We start from the raw sequence: 17900 nt of genomic DNA, 5'->3' as shown, positions 1-17900 counted from the left end.
TAATATACTCGGGAACATCGACTCCCGGTTTTAGAAAATGTTCACCTTTGGGTCCCCTATACTACGGGTATACGCAACTACTGCTTATCTCTAGCATAGGTATTATGCAACTATAATCATTTGAATCAACAATTAGCTATCAAGATTACGAAACAAGCATGCATATATACCATATCAACATGCTCCAATATATCGCAAGATTTGCTAATAACAATCATGCACTTATCACAAGATAATGTATATACATATATACATCACAACAACAGTATAACGGGTAGAAAACTTGTCTGAGCGACTGGGGGTGGTAAAAGGCCTGGGACGAGTCTGGTAACCTATAAACAACATATAAGTTGGAATTAAACCAAAGTCGCTTAAGAATCTAGACTTTAACCAATTAGACTCTAACGCTTGCTTTTGCGCTTAACGATTCACTTACGTCGCTCGAGTACCCTCGGCTCCACCATTTTTAATAAATTAACCATTAAGAATTTTAAAGAGATTCTTTCACGAGTACCTTACCAACTGCCTAATCCACTTAACATAATTGTTTCATACCCCAATTAGTCATTTAAAGTCCTTAAGGCGAGGGGTAATGGTTCGGTCGCGAAACGCCGTTACTTAAAATAGTTGTTTCTCCTAAACCGTACATCGGATTCAAGCGAACCACATATCAAAACGAAGCTCGTAACATGAACTATCTAATCATGGCAATGGTCAAAACGTAATATTGAGTTCTCGGGACCTGATGTTAATAACAAAAACAGTCTAAGGTAAATCGGGCATTACGACGACTATGTTTACGCGATTACCAAGTTTTAAACCACCCCAAACAACCACCATTCAACTCACAACCAACAATACAAACAACCCTCATCCAAACCTTACTACATCAGTCCCCAAACCTCAAGATTTTCTAATTTATACAACCCCACACATGATCTACTAGCTATACTTAAGTTTCATTAACTATAAACAAGATTTCAACATCCAAATCATTACAAATCCAATCCAAACTCTAAACACACAAGCATCATGCTTCTCATTTACTATAACCATCAAAACCATCTTAATACTCAAAGTAAAGTTAGATTTTTGAGGTGTTATACCTTCCTTGGAGTGATTAGAGTAGCTAGGAAGCCTTAAGAAGCCTTGAGAAGCCTTGAGATAGCTTAGGAATGCTGGGATCTTAAAGGAAATCAAAGAAAATAAAGTTAGTAATCTTGAAAACACTATTCATCATCTTCTTCCTTGATTTATTGGAAGAGATTCATGAAGAAATAGAAGCTTAAACTCCTAGGATATGCTTATCTAATCATAAGGGACCTTGGGTAATTACCTTGCAAATTAACAAATCTAGAAACTTGATTTTTGGAATTTTTCTCCTTGAAAAAATGGAAAAGCCATGAGCTATGTGTTCTTGGGCGAGTATTTGCTTTGTTGAATGTGTGGTGGAAAATGAAGTGAATGGGATATTTGGATGATTTGTTGGTTGTTTAAAGTGAGTGGAGTATGACTAAGCATGACATCATCTTGGTGACTTCATCTCTTGCCACTTGTCATCACTTGGTGGTGGAAGCATCTTCTTATGTTAATCCTTGCTTAATTGTTTGGTTAATGACCGCTTATCTGTTATACGGTTCGCTTAATTTTCGTTCTCGTTTATCATTCGAGGGATCATACCCGGGATCTTATTACTTGGGTTCCCCTAAATGTTTCTCAATATATTATATTTCTTATATGATCCTCTCTTATAATCCTTGAATTTAAATCCTTTTTATCCTGTTACCTTATACTCAATTATTTCGGTATTTGGTGGATTTTCGGGAAAAATCAAAGTGTTCGAATTTGGATTCTGACGATCTTTACATACACTTATATACATATAGAGTACTAATAAGATCTCAGAATAACAATAAAAGAACCTCTACAAAGTGTGGTATGAAAAGTTTTCTTATTCAACATAATCAGCAAAATCACTATTCATAAGGGTTTCAAAAAAATTCCAAAAATTGGGGTTATTACTCTCTTAGCATTGCACTTTCTAACTCTCGAGTAAATTTTCTTACATTGTGGTCCTACCACCAAACTCTGCCTAGTTTGATAACCCTTCTCCTAAGCACTTGTTCCTTTTCAATCTATAACCCTTCCTGGTTGCTCCATATAGGTTACGTCGGGTTGCATGTCTATGCGCTCATATGCCCTTATTTATCTGGCATCCGAATTATACTTCCTTAATATTGATATGTGGAACACGTTATGAACTTGCTACATGTTCGGGGGTAGGGCTAGCTCATATGCTAACTTCCCAATACGTCTTAATACCTCAAAGGGTCCAACAATTCGTGGGCTTAGCTTTCCTTTCTTTCTGAACCTCATCCATCCTTTCCAAGGGAATACCTATAACAGCACTAGGTCCCCGACTTCCTATTCCTTGTCCTTTCGTGTCAAATCAACATACTTCGTGTGCCCATCTTGGGCTACTACCAGCCATCCTCTATTTAAATCTATTATATCATTGGTCCTTTGGACCACTGCTGGTCTAAGCATCTTGCGCTCTATAACATCATCATATCATAAGGGAGATCGACATTGTCTTCCCTCAAGGATCTTATAAGGAGACATCTCGATAATGACATATGATCTATTGTCATAAGAAAACTCAATCCATGTTAAGTGACCATTTCAAATTATTTCAAGTCTATTGCACAGACTCTCATCATAGCTTCTAGCATTATAGCTTTTGCTTCTCAATACCCATTCTTTTCCAGTTCGTAGTCATTACTATCTTCCGTACATAATACTATACTGGTTACACTTTTGTTCGTTAGCATTCTATAACCTTTTAATAATTGCGTCAACCTTAGTATCACGAACGCGTTAGATTCGGAATACCACCGCACTGATACTTCTCCTTTCTAGCTGCTTCTATCTTTGAAAGTTTGATCCATCGTATAGAAGTAAAAGAATTTATTGAGAGATCACTATGATCATGAACACTTGTTATATCGCATAGTTAGTACAGAAGGTGGCCAGCCTTTAGTACTTGACAAGCAATTAAATAACATGTGGTATCCTACTAGGCTTCTATCACACAAATAGATAGTCATTCGGCAATACCTCCCCTTCTGGAAGGGTTGTTCTTCTCAGCTTACATGAAATGGAAAGAAGAGAAAAGAACGAACTGAAGAGAATTGTATATATGTAAAAAAATATTGCCAAAAAATATCTGGCTTGGAATCTACCTCTGAACTATAGAGGTTTGTCATAGGAGAACAAAACATATACGTATTTATTCAACATCAAGTATTATAGCATCGTATTTCACATGCCTAAATATTTTTGCTATTCCGTCCATCATTCTATGGACCCATGCTCTTCCTCGAGCTTATACACAATCACCTTTGAAACTCCCTCGACATCGAAAATCGAATCTGGGATCTCATTCTAGACATCATCGTTACTAGAATTCTATGCTTGCATCGCAACCTTCCTCGTATAGTCATACGACCCTCTATTGATAAGGAGGAATAAATATTCAATAGGTAAATAATCTATTTAATTAGTATATTCAATGATAACTTATACATCACCACGACCCAATTAGTGCTACTCAATCTCAACATTCATTACAATACAACTCTCACAGTTGTCATTGTCTCATTATTCATAGACTCATTGGAGCATTACTATGGTCCACCACTGACCTACTGTAGTCATTCGCTTTCCATGAAGTCTTAATAGCTAACCATACGGAGTCCATACATATCATATCGAATTCTTCTAAGGAGGTAACATGATCACCGTTCATGATTCATGAAGAACACTCCTGATCCTGACGTACATTCGTGACATGAAGCAGATAAAATGCAGAAGAGTTTTAATGAAAGCAACGATAGTAGGTTAATACCATTCTTAATCATATGTCTATATTAGGAGACATGAAGCTCAAAGGTTCATTTAGTCCTTTTTGAAACATGGTCCTGGCTTATTCTCAAGATAGTTCCTTCTAAGATAGATAGCCCGCTCATGGCGATTACACGAATTAAACCTTTACCAAACTACTATTACGGTTGGGTATTGCACAGTCATCGGAAGGAATGTCAATCTTCCAAACCATAATACAACATTCACGGCTTCAACCATTATCACTGCATTCCTCTGGCACGAGCGCCTATAATTGCTCTCTTGCACTTAGAGTGTCGGCACCTCATTGGCCTTTCCTGATAGTAATAGTTCCTTATAATCAATGTCTTTTAACCACCTTCAACTAAATTTTCTACCTCATTTCAATCACTGCTTATGTGAAAATGCTTTTCTTAAGTCCTGGTGAGAAAGAAAAAAAATCACCATTTTTCCATAACTCATTGCCTTAGTCTTTAGATGTGAACATTGTCACGGCTGACTCTCGATCATACTTAGGACGTCTCTTATCATAGGTCCTTCTTGTTTTCACCAATCTTGACCCTCATTGGGTCGATCTATACTTTCTTATGGTTCAACACGTGCCCCATCTGGCATTATTATAATTACGTCATAATTACTTTATCAAAATTTCTATTCTTGAGAACTTTGAATATTACCTTTTTCCTTGTAAAACCTTTAAGGTTATCCTTGAATCGCTCCTCCTGTATTCCGTAGATACAGGGCATATCAAAATACCATTTACTAATACTAGAACCATTGTCTATGTACTTCTAAAAATTTTCTCCACTGATCTTTAAAGGTTGTTGTTACCATAATCCTTTTTAATTTATACTGCCAAAACTCATGATGTCCCTATTAAGGGCGAAATGCCAACCTTTATGCATTCCCCTAGGATTCATCTCAAGTTATTGAGGTTCTATCCTTAATTCCACCTTTAAAAGGTACATGCATCCTTCTATGGATAAATCAAGTCATATTTCCTTGATAGTTATCTTATTCATCATTCCCACCTCAATAGTCTATAACTAATTTTATAATAGCATCTTTATCCAAATTGAGGTCAATCCATATGGCCTCCAAAAGATAACAATGGTTATCCGCTTTTCTCTCCTGATTTGGTAATGATAACATGGATGTTCTGGAAGATATTGGTCGTGTTCAACGTGAAAATCTTCTTAATAAATCCTCATGTACTTTTGTTGTTTATCTCAACAGTCATCTCAATATTGGGATATCTTTCATACCTGGCGTCTCCCTTTCTGGGTATCATGCCACCGGTCTTACACTACACATTTTTGAAGGTCACTTCCTTCATCCAATTTTCCTAATTTTTTATTTTCTTGTGTCCTTAGTCTATCCGCGTCTCATTATTTATCCTTGAATTATCTCAAGGTTTCCTCGAATACTCTCAACTTAAGGGGATTAATTATACGTATCGCTTACGCCTTCAACCTTGAATTTATCTCATGATCAGTCACCATCTCGCTGATGATGACACACTTCTATATATTTATTGCAAGGGTTTCTTAGGGTTTCCCATACCTAACTCCCTTATCATTTCTCAACTCTATCTCCTTTATATCCATTTATACTCCTTCCCTTTTTAGTCTTTTATTTTTGTTTCCATTACAACCATTACATGAACCAACACAACATAAGCATTGATTTCAAACATCCCGTCATTCTGGATTCGTGTCCTCAGAACGAATCTTGACAACTTTTATAACTTAGATTCATAATTCATCATACTCATCCGCTTTTGTTCTAGCTCCAAAGCTTTTACGCTATCTCCTTATCCTTGGGAATTACTTTCCCGAAAACAATTGACTGAACTTTAATCAGTTTATCATAACCTCTGGCTCCGTGCCTTTCTTGGCCTTTCACCAGCGGGTGGCCTCTCTCTTAGGAGGGTAAGTGACAAAAACAGTCTTTTGCGCTTCATCAATCATTTAGAATATAAAATCATTTCTCTATTTCCTTTAGCCAGGCTCTTGCCTCGGCTAGGTCTGCTTGTTCCTTGGAACTCTGAGAGCTTAGAGACTTAAAGGTCCTGAAATAATTTCTCACCGCATTGTTTCCTCAAGGTGGTAGTTGGGAATAAAAGTATAAGTTCTGTTTAGACAGGTCCATGAATTGCCCAATAGGAGTACCATCCTGGTTCTCCCTATCTTATTCGACTTCTGTTTTCTCAGTATGAAACGTTTCAACCTTCTCCCATAATCGGGGTTATCTTATACGTTAAAAACCTTGTTTTCCACTCTATTATGTTATGGGTTCTTTCTTTCTTGATGGAAACATCCCTGACTATCACATTCAGGGTTTGCCCTAAATCTTACTCCTCAAACTATGGCTCTCATCTAAGTCCTCATCCTTAAGCTCTTGAACTTTTGGAACCCAAATTCTGTAGGAACACCTCACTATCCCCTTATCATCTTTCTCGGTATGGATCTCTTCTCCATTCATTGACTCTCTGCCTTCATTCATCACTTTTTCTTGGCATAATTTAAGTTTTCGAATAATTCAGACCGCATAGCGATCTCAAACAGCTTTTCGGTACCGGCTCCGGTTGCGTTCACTTCTATTTCCATTTTCTCAAAATCTCTTATCAACTCTCTTAGAGACAATATCATCTTGAGTTTCTCCTTTCTACTAAAGATATTAGCCACCATTTTGGCTTTCCCTGGATGATAAAGAATCTCATAATCGTAATCCTTGATTAGCTCTAACCACCTCATTTGGCGCATGTTGAGATCTTTCTGTGTGAAAATGTACTAGAGCACTTATGGCTTGTGTAAATCTCGTAATTCTCTCCATACAAGTAGTGCCTCCAATCTTTAGGGCAAAACTATTTCCACGAGCCCAAGCTCATGGGTGGGGATATCAAATTTTATATTCCCTTAATTGTCTTGACGCGTACGCGATTACCTTGTTGTGCTGTATAAGAAGCACCCTAATTCCTTATGCGAAGCATCACTACACTTCACAAAATCTCATTTTCCATCCGGCAACGCCAACATAGGGGACGTCACCAACCTTTGCTTCAATTTTTAAAAGTTGTTCTCGCATTTCTCTGTCCATTCGAACTTCTCAGTCTTACGAGTAAGCCGCGGTAAAGGGGCTACTATCTTTACAAACTTGAACGAACCTCCGGCAGTGACCGGCCAATCCTACCTCTGGTAGTCGCCCTAACCATGGTTATCAGTTCCTCAGTGGTCATCTCTTCAGTCTTGTTAGGATCCTCCACGAGATCCTTCTCAACAACAATCCCTTCTAGGACAACATCATCAACCGCTACATCCTCAATATGAATATCATCCGGTCCCTCATTAGGGTGTTCCATTGGATCCACAATCCGATCCCCAATCAGTAATAAAACATCATCGCGCTGTTGCTCCTCAACCTCAGGGTTCGAAGTCCCGCTACTATATACGATAACGAACTACGCTTCTATCACGATATTTATAAGGGTTCCCATAAGGGTTTTAACTGTCAGTACTACGTTAGGTAGCCCGGCTATGAACTTGGCAAGAGTTCTTATTATCTTAGTGAACTTATTATCTTAACGTCACATCATCTCTGAGGTTTATAACGCTTAGCTCTGATACCATTTCTATAACACCCCCAAATCCGGGGTCGGGGATCCAGGTTGTCACGAGTTCTATTTCCCTTATCAATACTTAATTTTAACAGTCAACCAACTACTGCGTACTATGACCCCACAATATACACACACACACCACAAGTTATAGTCTCAGAGATGAATACCAAAAATAACACAAGTCATTTTATTCCACAATTATAAACCATTTCACCTTAAAAAGGATTTCTGAATAATTTACATATTCTTTGCCATTATTACAATTCATAAATATACATAAGTCTGGTACATCGAAAGTTGAAAGCCTAGCCTATTGGTAGATCCTACCTCAGCTACACGGCATCAACGCCTACAGGAAACTGCGGAACGTTGGGAGCTTGATCATGTTCATCTTGTCTATATGCTGTTGTGTGATGAAAGAAGAAAGCAAGGGTGAGCAACAAGCCCACCGAAATAATATGTATAATAATTAACAATATATGAGCATTCTCATAGTACTCATGAAAGTCTTGGTCAAGAAGAAATAAACCAAGTTTGATATCTTAACGCGACCAAATCGTAAAATATTCAGTATATATGTATATATATACTTTTCAAAATCTTGGAAGTCCTCTTCCATGCATAATATACACAGAGTTCCAGTTTATAACTGTATAAAAATATCATTGCAAGGTGATCTCATATATCTAACCTTGTCTCAACATTTTGTGAAAATCTTTGTCATGCATAAGATAATCATTAACCAGATATAAGTTGAAAAGATGAAGTTACAAGATACTCCAATATACTTATATCTTTTCCGAATACTACTTGAACTACCACCGTTCAAGTTATAATTAGTTTCAAAAGTTCATCACATAGATGAGACTACAAGATAAGATTTGAATAGATTCAATCCTTGAAATATCATTATAAATAATGAAGTTACGAGATACTTCATTAAGTCCCGATATGTATATACACCTATATATATATACATTTCATACACTCCTTGAAAACCTCTGTTATGAAAATTATAAACAGAGTTGTAATATCCAATGAATTTGGAAAGGAGAAAACCTTGGCATAAACCTGATATCTTGCTGATCAGGCAAAGATAACAATAAGTAACCTTTTCTACTAGTAGATGGACGAATTCCCCGCTGGTCATCACCCTGGCCGTAATAGGACCTTATGCTGGACTGCCACTCAGCCACTTACGCATTTGATGGACTCCCACTGAGCCACTTACACTTTCATGGACGCCCACTGAGCCCATGTTGCTTATGCCAACTCAATAGATGGACTTACTTCCCGAACGTTGGGTAAGTAATCAATTTATTTATCAAAACAGCAACCTCGTTGCGAATATAAAATACACCACAGAGCCGGATCCCCCAGGTTTTGAGTGAATATTTAAATCCCCTTCGATAGGAAGATCTTAAATTTAAAAATGAGTTTTGGGATCCGCTCTAACTTTTAGAAAATCATTTTGAAGACTCGAAAACATTTTTAAGAATGTTTGGAGTAATGCTGATTTAATAAAATAAATCAGTCCCAATATATTTAGAAAATATCTGAATATTATTATTTAAATAATATTCCCATAAAGAATAATCTTTATAAAAATAATTGAAGTAGAAGTTTTAAAACTCATACTTGGAATGAATATTAATAACCAAAGATATATTTATACGAAAGTATGATCTTTATTTGAATAATCGAAAATAAGTTTGATTATCGAAACATTATTTTTTAATAAAATAAAGAATATTATTTAATAAATAAGCGGAGTCATAAGTCCATGAATGAATATTCAAAATAATATTCATAAAATAAACGGAGTCATAAGTCCTCGAATGAATATTCAACTAATAATATTCATTAATTAAAATAAACAGAGTCATAAGTCCTCGAATGAATATTCAACTAATATTCATTATTTAAAATAAAGTTATCGAATAAAACTTATTCGATTAATAGTTTGAAAACTATATCAATATATATATAAATATATATATATAATATACTCGGGAATATCGACTCCCGGTTTTAGAAAGTGTTCACCTTTGGGTCCCCTATACGATGGGTATACGCAACTACTGCTTATCTCTAGCATAGGTATTATGCAACTATAAGCATTTGAATCAACAATTAGATATCAAGATTACGAAACAAGCATGCATATATACCATATCAACATGCTCCAATATATCGCAAGATTTTCTAATAACAATCATGCACTTATCACAAGATAATGCATATACATATAGACATCACAACAATAGTATAACGGGTAGAAAACTTGCCTGAGCGACTGGGGGTGTTAAAAGGCCTGGGACGAGTCTGGTAACCTATAAACAACATATAAGTTGGAATTAAACCAAAGTCGCTTAAGAATCTAGACTTTAACCAATTAGACTCTAACGCTTGCTTTTGCGCTTAACGATTCACTTACGTCACTCGAGTACCCTCGGCTCCACCATTTTTAATAAATTAACCATTAAGAATTTTAAAGAGATTCTTTTGCGAGTACCTTACCAACTGCCTAATCCACTTAACATAATTGTTTCATACCCCAATTAGTCATTGAAAGTCCTTAACCAAGGTTTCAAAGTAAGGCGAGGGGTAATGGTTCGGTCGCGAAATGCCGTTACTTAAAACGGTTGTTTCTCCTAAACCGTACATCGGATTCAAGCGAACCACATATCAAAATGAAGCTTGTAACATGAACTATCTAATAAGGAAATGGTCAAAACCTAATAGTGAGTTCTCGGGTCCTGATGTTAAGAACAAAAACAGTCTAAGGTAAATCGGGCATTACGACGGCTATGTTTACGCGATTACCAAGTTTTAAACCACCCCAAACAACCACCATTCAACTCACAACCCATAATACAACCAACCCTCATCCAAACCTTACTACATCAGTCCCCAAACCTCAAGATTTTCCGATTTATACAACCCCACACATGAACTACTAGCTATACTTAAGTTTTATTAACTATAAACAAGATTTTAACATCCAAATCATTACAAATCCAATCCAAACTCTAAACACATAAGCATCATGCTTCTTATTTACTATAACCATCAAAACCATCTTAATACTCAAAGTAAAGTTAGAGTTTGGAGGTGTTATACCTTCCTTGGAGTGATTAGAGTAGCTAGGAAGCCTTAAGAAGCCTTGAGAAGCCTTGAGATAGCTTAGGAATGCTTGGATCTTAAAGGAAATCAAAGAAAATAAATTAGTAATCTTGAAAACACTATTCATCATCTTCTTCCTTGATTAATTGGAAGAGATTCATGAAGAAATAGAAGTTTAAACTCTTAGGATATGCTTATCCAATCATAAGGGACCTTGGGTAATTACCTTACAAATTAACAAAGCTGGAAACTTGATTTTCGGAATTTTTCTCCTTCAAAAAATGAAAAAGCCGTGAGCTATGTGTTCTTGGGAGAGTATTTGCTTTGTTGAATGTTTTTGTGGTGGAAAATGAAGTGAATGGGATATTTGGATGATTTGTTGGTTGTTTAAAGTGAGTGGAGTATGACTAAGCATGACATCATCTTGGTGACTTCATCTCTTGCCACTTGTCATCACTTGGTGGTGGAAGCATCTTCTTATGCTAATCCTTGCTTAATTGTTTGGTTAATGACCGCTTATCTGTTATACGGTTCGCTTAATTTTCGTTCTCGTTTATCGATTGAGGGATCATACCCGGGATCTTATTACTTGGGTTCCCCTAAACCTTTCTCAATATATTATATTTCTTATATGATCCTCTCTTATAATCCTTGAATTTAAATCCTTTTTATCCTGTTACCTTATACTCAATTCTTTCGGTATCTGGTGGATTTTCGGGAAAAATCAAAGTGTTCGAATTTGGATTCTGACGATCTTTACATACACTTATATACCATATAGAGTACTAATAAGATCTCAGAATAACAATAAAAGAACCTCTACAAAGTGTGGTATGAAAAGTTTTCTTATTCAGCATAATCAGCAAAATCACTATTCATAAGGGTTTCAAAAAAATTTCAAAAATTGGGGTTATTACAACCCTATATAGGAGTTTTGTTATGGAAATTCTGAGTTCATATTAATATACCGTAATGTAAATGAGTGTATGTAAAAGCTCTCAGATTTCGAAAGCGCGCACTTTGATTTTTCCCGAAAAAATTCACCAGACACCGAAGGAGTTAAGTATAAGGTGTTAAGATTAAAGAATTTAAATCCAAGGATTATAAAAGAGAATGAGTAGAGGAATAAAAGATATTAAGAAAGGCTTAGGGAAACCCTAATGATAAGATCACAGATATGTTCACTCAAATGATCAACAAGAATGAGAGTTAAACGAATCGTAAAATAAACAAACAACCAAGGGGCATGCACATGCAAGTATCATGGGAAGGAAGCTTCCAAGAGAAGCTAAAACATGTGGTTAAAAGATAACACACCATCACACCATGAGATTGTGACATGTGGAAAAGGAATTATACAAGTAGGTGGCATAAGCAAGTGACTAAAGCTAAACCAAGATATTTAATTAAGTAAACCACTTTATTAATCCCCCACCAAGAATTTCATTCACATTTCCCAAAGAAAGGCAAGCAAAAGATCATTTCTTCATTTTTGAAGAAAAAACCCGAGGGGAAAAGGGAACAAAAATGGAGGAGAAAGAAATGTTTGTATCTTGAGTTTCCCTTGGCTGATTCGCGCGTTCTACCAGTCAAATCGAATCCCTCGAGAAGCTCTATGCATATAAGGTATCCACTCTCCTCACCTCCTTGATTCCCGTACTAGATTTTAATGATTTACAGTTAGATGAATAGTAACCATGTTTGTGTTCTTGGCTTTGTGTTGAAGTTTATAGCATATTAAGGTTGTTAAAGATCATCCAAAGATGTATAGGCCTTTGTAAGAGTATTAGAAGCTTCAAAGGTATACCAAAGCTTTCCATATTTGATTTATAGTATGAATGTGTATGATTTTAGATTGTAAATGGGTGTTTTGATAATCGTTATGGAATGAGATCATTAAGCATGTATAGTTGTATATATAATAAGTTATAGTTGATTGATTGTTGAACCATGAGTATTACTTGTTGGGTTTTTAGGTTCTAAACAGATTTTGACTTGGTTTACTGGTAAAATACGAGACCTTGAGTTGTTGTTGGATTGTTGTTGAATTGGTGTTGTTTAAAGTTTTGGAAATCGTTAAAGTATAGTCGTCGTAAAGCCCGATTTTCTTGAAACTATTTTTATGCATAACTTTTGGACTTAAGAACATATTGCTATGAACTCACAATACCATGTTAGATGTTTTATGTTTTAAGCTTCATTTTGATATATGGATCGCTTTAATCGAATTTACGGTTTAGGAGAAACGATCATTTTAAGTAACAGCGTTTCGCGAGCGAACCCCTACCACTCGAGTAACTCTGAGACCATGTTTAAGGCCCCTAAATTACTTATCGGAACACGAAAAAATTATGTAAAGTTTCTTAGGAAATTAGTAAGGTCCTTGTAAAGGATTCGCCTTAAAATGTTTAATGATCAATTTTATAAAAATGGTGGAGTCAAGGGTACGTGAGCGACTAATGTAAACCTTTAAGTGTGAAAATGAGCGTTAGGGTATGCATGAATAAAGTCTAGTTTCTTAAGTGGCCGAGGATTAATTTCGGCTTATGTTATTATTTATAGGTTATCGGACCCACCCTAAGCTCATTACCACCTCCGGACACTCAGGAAAGTTTTCAAAACCCTAATACTATTATTGTGATAATGATATGCTATATCATGAGATAAAATGCATGAATGTTTTATAAAATGATATATTGCGATATAATGCATGTATGATTTTAAAGTCAAAATCTTATGATATATATGCATGCATATTGAAATGTTTTAAAAACATGTATGCATTATATCGCAAGATATCATTTATAAACATTCATGAATTTTATCTCATGATATAGCATATCATTATCACAACAACAGTAGTAGGGTTTTGAAAACTTACTTGAGTGTTTTGGGGTGGTAATGAGCTTAGGATAGGTCTGGTAACTGTTGAGTGGCATTTATGACACTATAACGCTCAGTAAAAATTTGAATTGGTGTTTTGTACCCAAGTTGTTAGTGTTTTTAACTTATTTCTGTAGTGTTTTTGCATTTCAGGCATTTACCAGGTAACCAGGTGAATTAGCATGGTTTTAGTGCTAATTTGGTGTTAGGATGGTGTCAAGAATAAAAGCTCGTGAAAAGACTAGCTCAAGCCAATAAGAAAAGAAGAAGTCAATATTTTTTCCAGATAGACGGCGCGCCCGCGCTGAAGTAGCGCGCTGTCGCGCCAGGATGGCAAAATGTCAGTGCGCCCGCGCTGGTCAAGCGCGCGGCCGCGCCAGGTCGGGGAATTAAAATCTTGTTTCTCATGGAATTTTAATCCAGGAGAAATCTACTCTGCTTGGGCTGCTATATATACATGACTTATGCTCGTTTTTCAGAAGAAGATGTACCAGAGCTTAAGGAGAAGGTGTAAGAAGACCATAGAGCATAATTCAACCAAGGCGAAGAAGATATAGTATATACTTGTGATTCTTTATTTTAAGTTGTAACTTTGGATGCTAGTTTTCTTATTCGTAAACCTTTACTCTTGTTTCGTACTTGGTTTTATTAAGTATAAAGACTACGTTTATTATACCATGCTCTCATCGGAACCCACGTTGATGATGAGTCTGATTATGGGCTAATCGTTATCATGGGGTTCTAACGAATTTATTTATGGATTTCTTTAGTTAATTCATTTCGATACCTTTGTGTGGTGATTGTATGATAACCTAGTTTTGGTTGTGCTTATTCGTCTTATGAGCGTCGCGAACTTATAAGATAGTGTGTTAATCTTTAATGAAGCGAAAGTGAATTTTAGGGTTTAGAACTTGCCATGCTAGTATAGGTTCATGTATTTGTTATGCATTATTCATAGGTAATTTTAACCATCTTACTTGCCCTATGTAATCACGAGAGATAACTTGTGCATTAAACTGTTATGTTGTCAAATTCTATAGACATATAGGGTCTCAAAATAATTGGTGTCTCTACAACTTTTATCTCTTTTGTGGATGTCTGGTAGTATGGTATTCGTGCAACGAAAGTTGGCGTTTATCAGTTTCAGGTTATCTGATTAGTATCATCACCATTACATGCTAAGGTTAAGAATAAAAAGGCTATTAAATGAAGTATTTAATGAAGTTAGAATCCCATGTTTGTGTCATATTTTATTTAAATCTCTTTAATCTCCTAGTTTATGTCTTTTAGTATAATCTCTTAGTTAATTCTAGTATAAACAACCTCAAGTTGTTATTCGTCTTAGCATTGGATAATAACCATACTAGTGTTGCATAAATACATTGATTGAAATTAACCTAAACCTATCCCTGTGCGAATGAACTAGAATTTATTCTATATTACTTGCGATCGCGTATACTTGCGTGAATATTAGCGCATGTTCTAGCCCTAACAAGTTTTTGGTGCCGCTGCCGGGGATATCGGTGTTAATTTTTAGTTTATGTGTTTGTCATCATTGGTCGTTAAAGTTCAGTGACTCGGACATTGTTACTTACTTAATTCCTTGTCGTATTTCAGGTACTCTAGCGAGCGTGTATGCATACACATTCTCGGTCTCGTAAGAGGACACTGGATCAAGCTAAGGAAGAAGTTGTAGTCGAGGAGAAAGTTGAAGAAGAGCTCTTAGTTGAGAAAGAAGAAGAGGCTCTTATTGCAATGGGAGAACCAGAAGCGAATCCAAAGACTTTGATGGACTACTCTCAACCGAAGATCGATGATATTCAGTCTAGTATTGTTTGACCAGCCATCTCGGCTAATACCTTTGAGATCAAGTCGAGCATAATTCAGATGATACAGAACTCAGATCAGTTTGGGGGTTCTCCAACAGAAGACCCCAACATGCACATCAGAGATTTCATCAAGATCTACGACACTTTCAAGTTCAATGGAGTTTCTGAAGATGTTATTAAGTTGAGGCTTTTTCCATTCTCTCTACGGGATAAAGCTAAGTGCTGGTTACATTCTTTACAACAGGGTCTATCACCAAATGGGAGGATCTTGCTCAAAAGTTCTTAACTAAATTCTTTCCTATGGCGAAGACTGCTGCAATCAGAAATGCACTTACTCAATTTTCTTAGCAATCTAGAGAATTTTTATGTGAGGCTTGGGATCGATACAAAGAGATGCTTAGGAAGTGTCCTCATCATGGGATGCCTAACTGGATGATCATTAACTGTTTCTATAATGGTTTGGGTGCTACTTCTAGACCCATGCTTGATGCAAGATTAGGAGGAGCCTTGTGGGCTAAAAGCTATGATGAAGCTTATGAATTAATTGAACTGATGTCTTCTAATAAATACCAGAATCCTACTAAGAGGCTAACTCAGGGCAAGGTAGCAGGAATTCTGGAGTTGGATGCGGCTACTGCTATAGCTACTCAACTTAAGACTTTGACGATGAAGGTGGATTCTCTGTCTAATTATGGAGTTAATTAGATCACCAGTGTCTGTGAGCTTTGTGCTGGTACCCATGAGACTGATCAGTGTGCCATTTCTAGTGAATCAGCTCAGTTTGTGAGCAACTTTCAGAGGTCACGGCAACCTGTACCATCCACCTATCATCCTAACAACCACAATCATCCTAACTTTAGCTGGAGCAACACTCAGAATGCGGTTCAACAGCCTTATCAGCAGTATCCAGCAAAGCAGTACAACCCCCCTGGTTTTCAGCAACCACAATATGCACCAAAGCAATAACTCCATCTGCAACAGTCTAATGAAAAATCTGAATTGGAGGAGTTGAGGCTCATATGCAAGAGCCAAGCGGTTTTTATCAAGACCTTGGAAAATCAAATCAGACAAATTGCCAATGCCTTGTTAAATCGTCAACCTGGTACACTCCCTAGTGACAATGAAGTGCTAGGAAAGAGGGAAGCTAAGGAGCAGGTAAAGGCAATTACATTAAGGTCTGTAAAGGTTGCAAATCCCGAACACTCTCAAGTTTCGGATGAATAAGCTGTAGCTAAGGAAGAAGTGCAGAAGGAAGCTGAAGTAGAGCCAAGGAAGACTACTATTAAACACACTCCTCCTAGGGTAATACAGAGGAGAAACAGACCTATCGTCCACCTCCCTTTCCTAAAAGGCTGCAGAAGAAAAAGCTGGATAAGCAGTTTGAGAAGTTTCTGAAGGTGTTCAAGAAACTTCACATCAACATACCTTTTGCTGAAGCTCTGGAACAAATGCCTAGTTATGTGAAGTTTATGAAAGGTATACTCTCTCGGAAGGTGAAGCTTGATGACTTAGAGACAGTTCCTCTCACGGAGGAGTACAGTGTTGTTGCTGTAGCAGAAGTTGCCTCCTAAGCTTAAAGATCCTTGAAGCTTCACTATTCCTTGCACCATTGGAAAAGTGTCATTTGACAAATGCTTATGTGACTTGGGAGCTAGCATCAATCTGATGCCTTTGTCAATCTTCAAGAAGTTGGACTTACCTGATCCAAAGCCTACTTATATGACTCTGCAGCTGGTTGATCGTTCTATTATATATCAGCGGGGCATTGTTGAGGATGTTTTGGTCAAGGTGGATAAACTCATCTTTTCGGCTGATTTTGTAAATCTTGATTTCGAGGAGGATAAGAAGATTCCCATAATCTTAGAAAGCCAAACCTTGATAGATGTGCAAAGGGTGAGCTCACCATGAGAGTGTTGGATCAGGATGTAACTTTTAATGTGTTCAATGCCATGAAATTCCCTACAGAAAATGAGGAGTGCTTAAAGGTGGAGTTGGTTGATTCTGTGGTTACTTCAGAACTTGATCTTGATAAGGTCTGATGCCTTAAAAAGGCCTTGTTGGGGAATTCTGATAGTGAAGATGATGAAGGTGATGAGCAATTATAATATATGAATGCTTCTCCCTGGAAAAGGAAGATGAAAATGCCTATTGAATCTTTTGGAATGGAGGAGCTGACCAAATCTCCCAAGCGCCTCAAGCCATCTATTGAGGAAGCTCCTACACTTGAGCTTAAACGATTACTTGAACACTTAAGGTATGCTTTTTTGGGCGAGGAATCTACTTTGCCTGTTATTATTGTGTCTAACCTTTTAGGTAGTGATGAGGAAAAACTCTTAAAAATTCTAAGAGAGTTCAAATCGGCAATTGGATGGATGATAGCAGATATTAAGGGAATCATCCCTTCTTATTGAATGCATAAAATTCTGCTAGAGGAAGGTAGCAAGTCTACTATTGAGCAACAAAGAAGGCTAAATTATATCATAAAAGAAGTGGTGAGGAAGGAAATTCTTAAGTGGCTGGATGCAGGTATCATCTATCCC

At 36.7% G+C, this 17900-nt stretch overlaps 1 non-coding gene across 1 annotated transcript; it reads right to left on the bottom strand.

Moving 5' to 3' along the window:
- Positions 1–15675: 15675 nt before the first annotated feature.
- On the bottom strand, positions 15676–15782 carry LOC141700761 (small nucleolar RNA R71). The gene has a single exon (XR_012566490.1). It is a non-coding gene; the product is annotated as a small nucleolar RNA R71 (small nucleolar RNA).
- Positions 15783–17900: the final 2118 nt, after the last annotated feature.

The sequence above is a fragment of the Apium graveolens genome, unplaced genomic scaffold (genome assembly GCF_009905375.1).
Source record: "Apium graveolens cultivar Ventura unplaced genomic scaffold, ASM990537v1 ctg2899, whole genome shotgun sequence".
NCBI lineage: Eukaryota > Viridiplantae > Streptophyta > Magnoliopsida > Apiales > Apiaceae > Apium > Apium graveolens.
The sequence above is the reverse complement of the archived record's forward strand: the minus strand, read 5'-3'. Positions and strand labels throughout refer to the sequence as shown.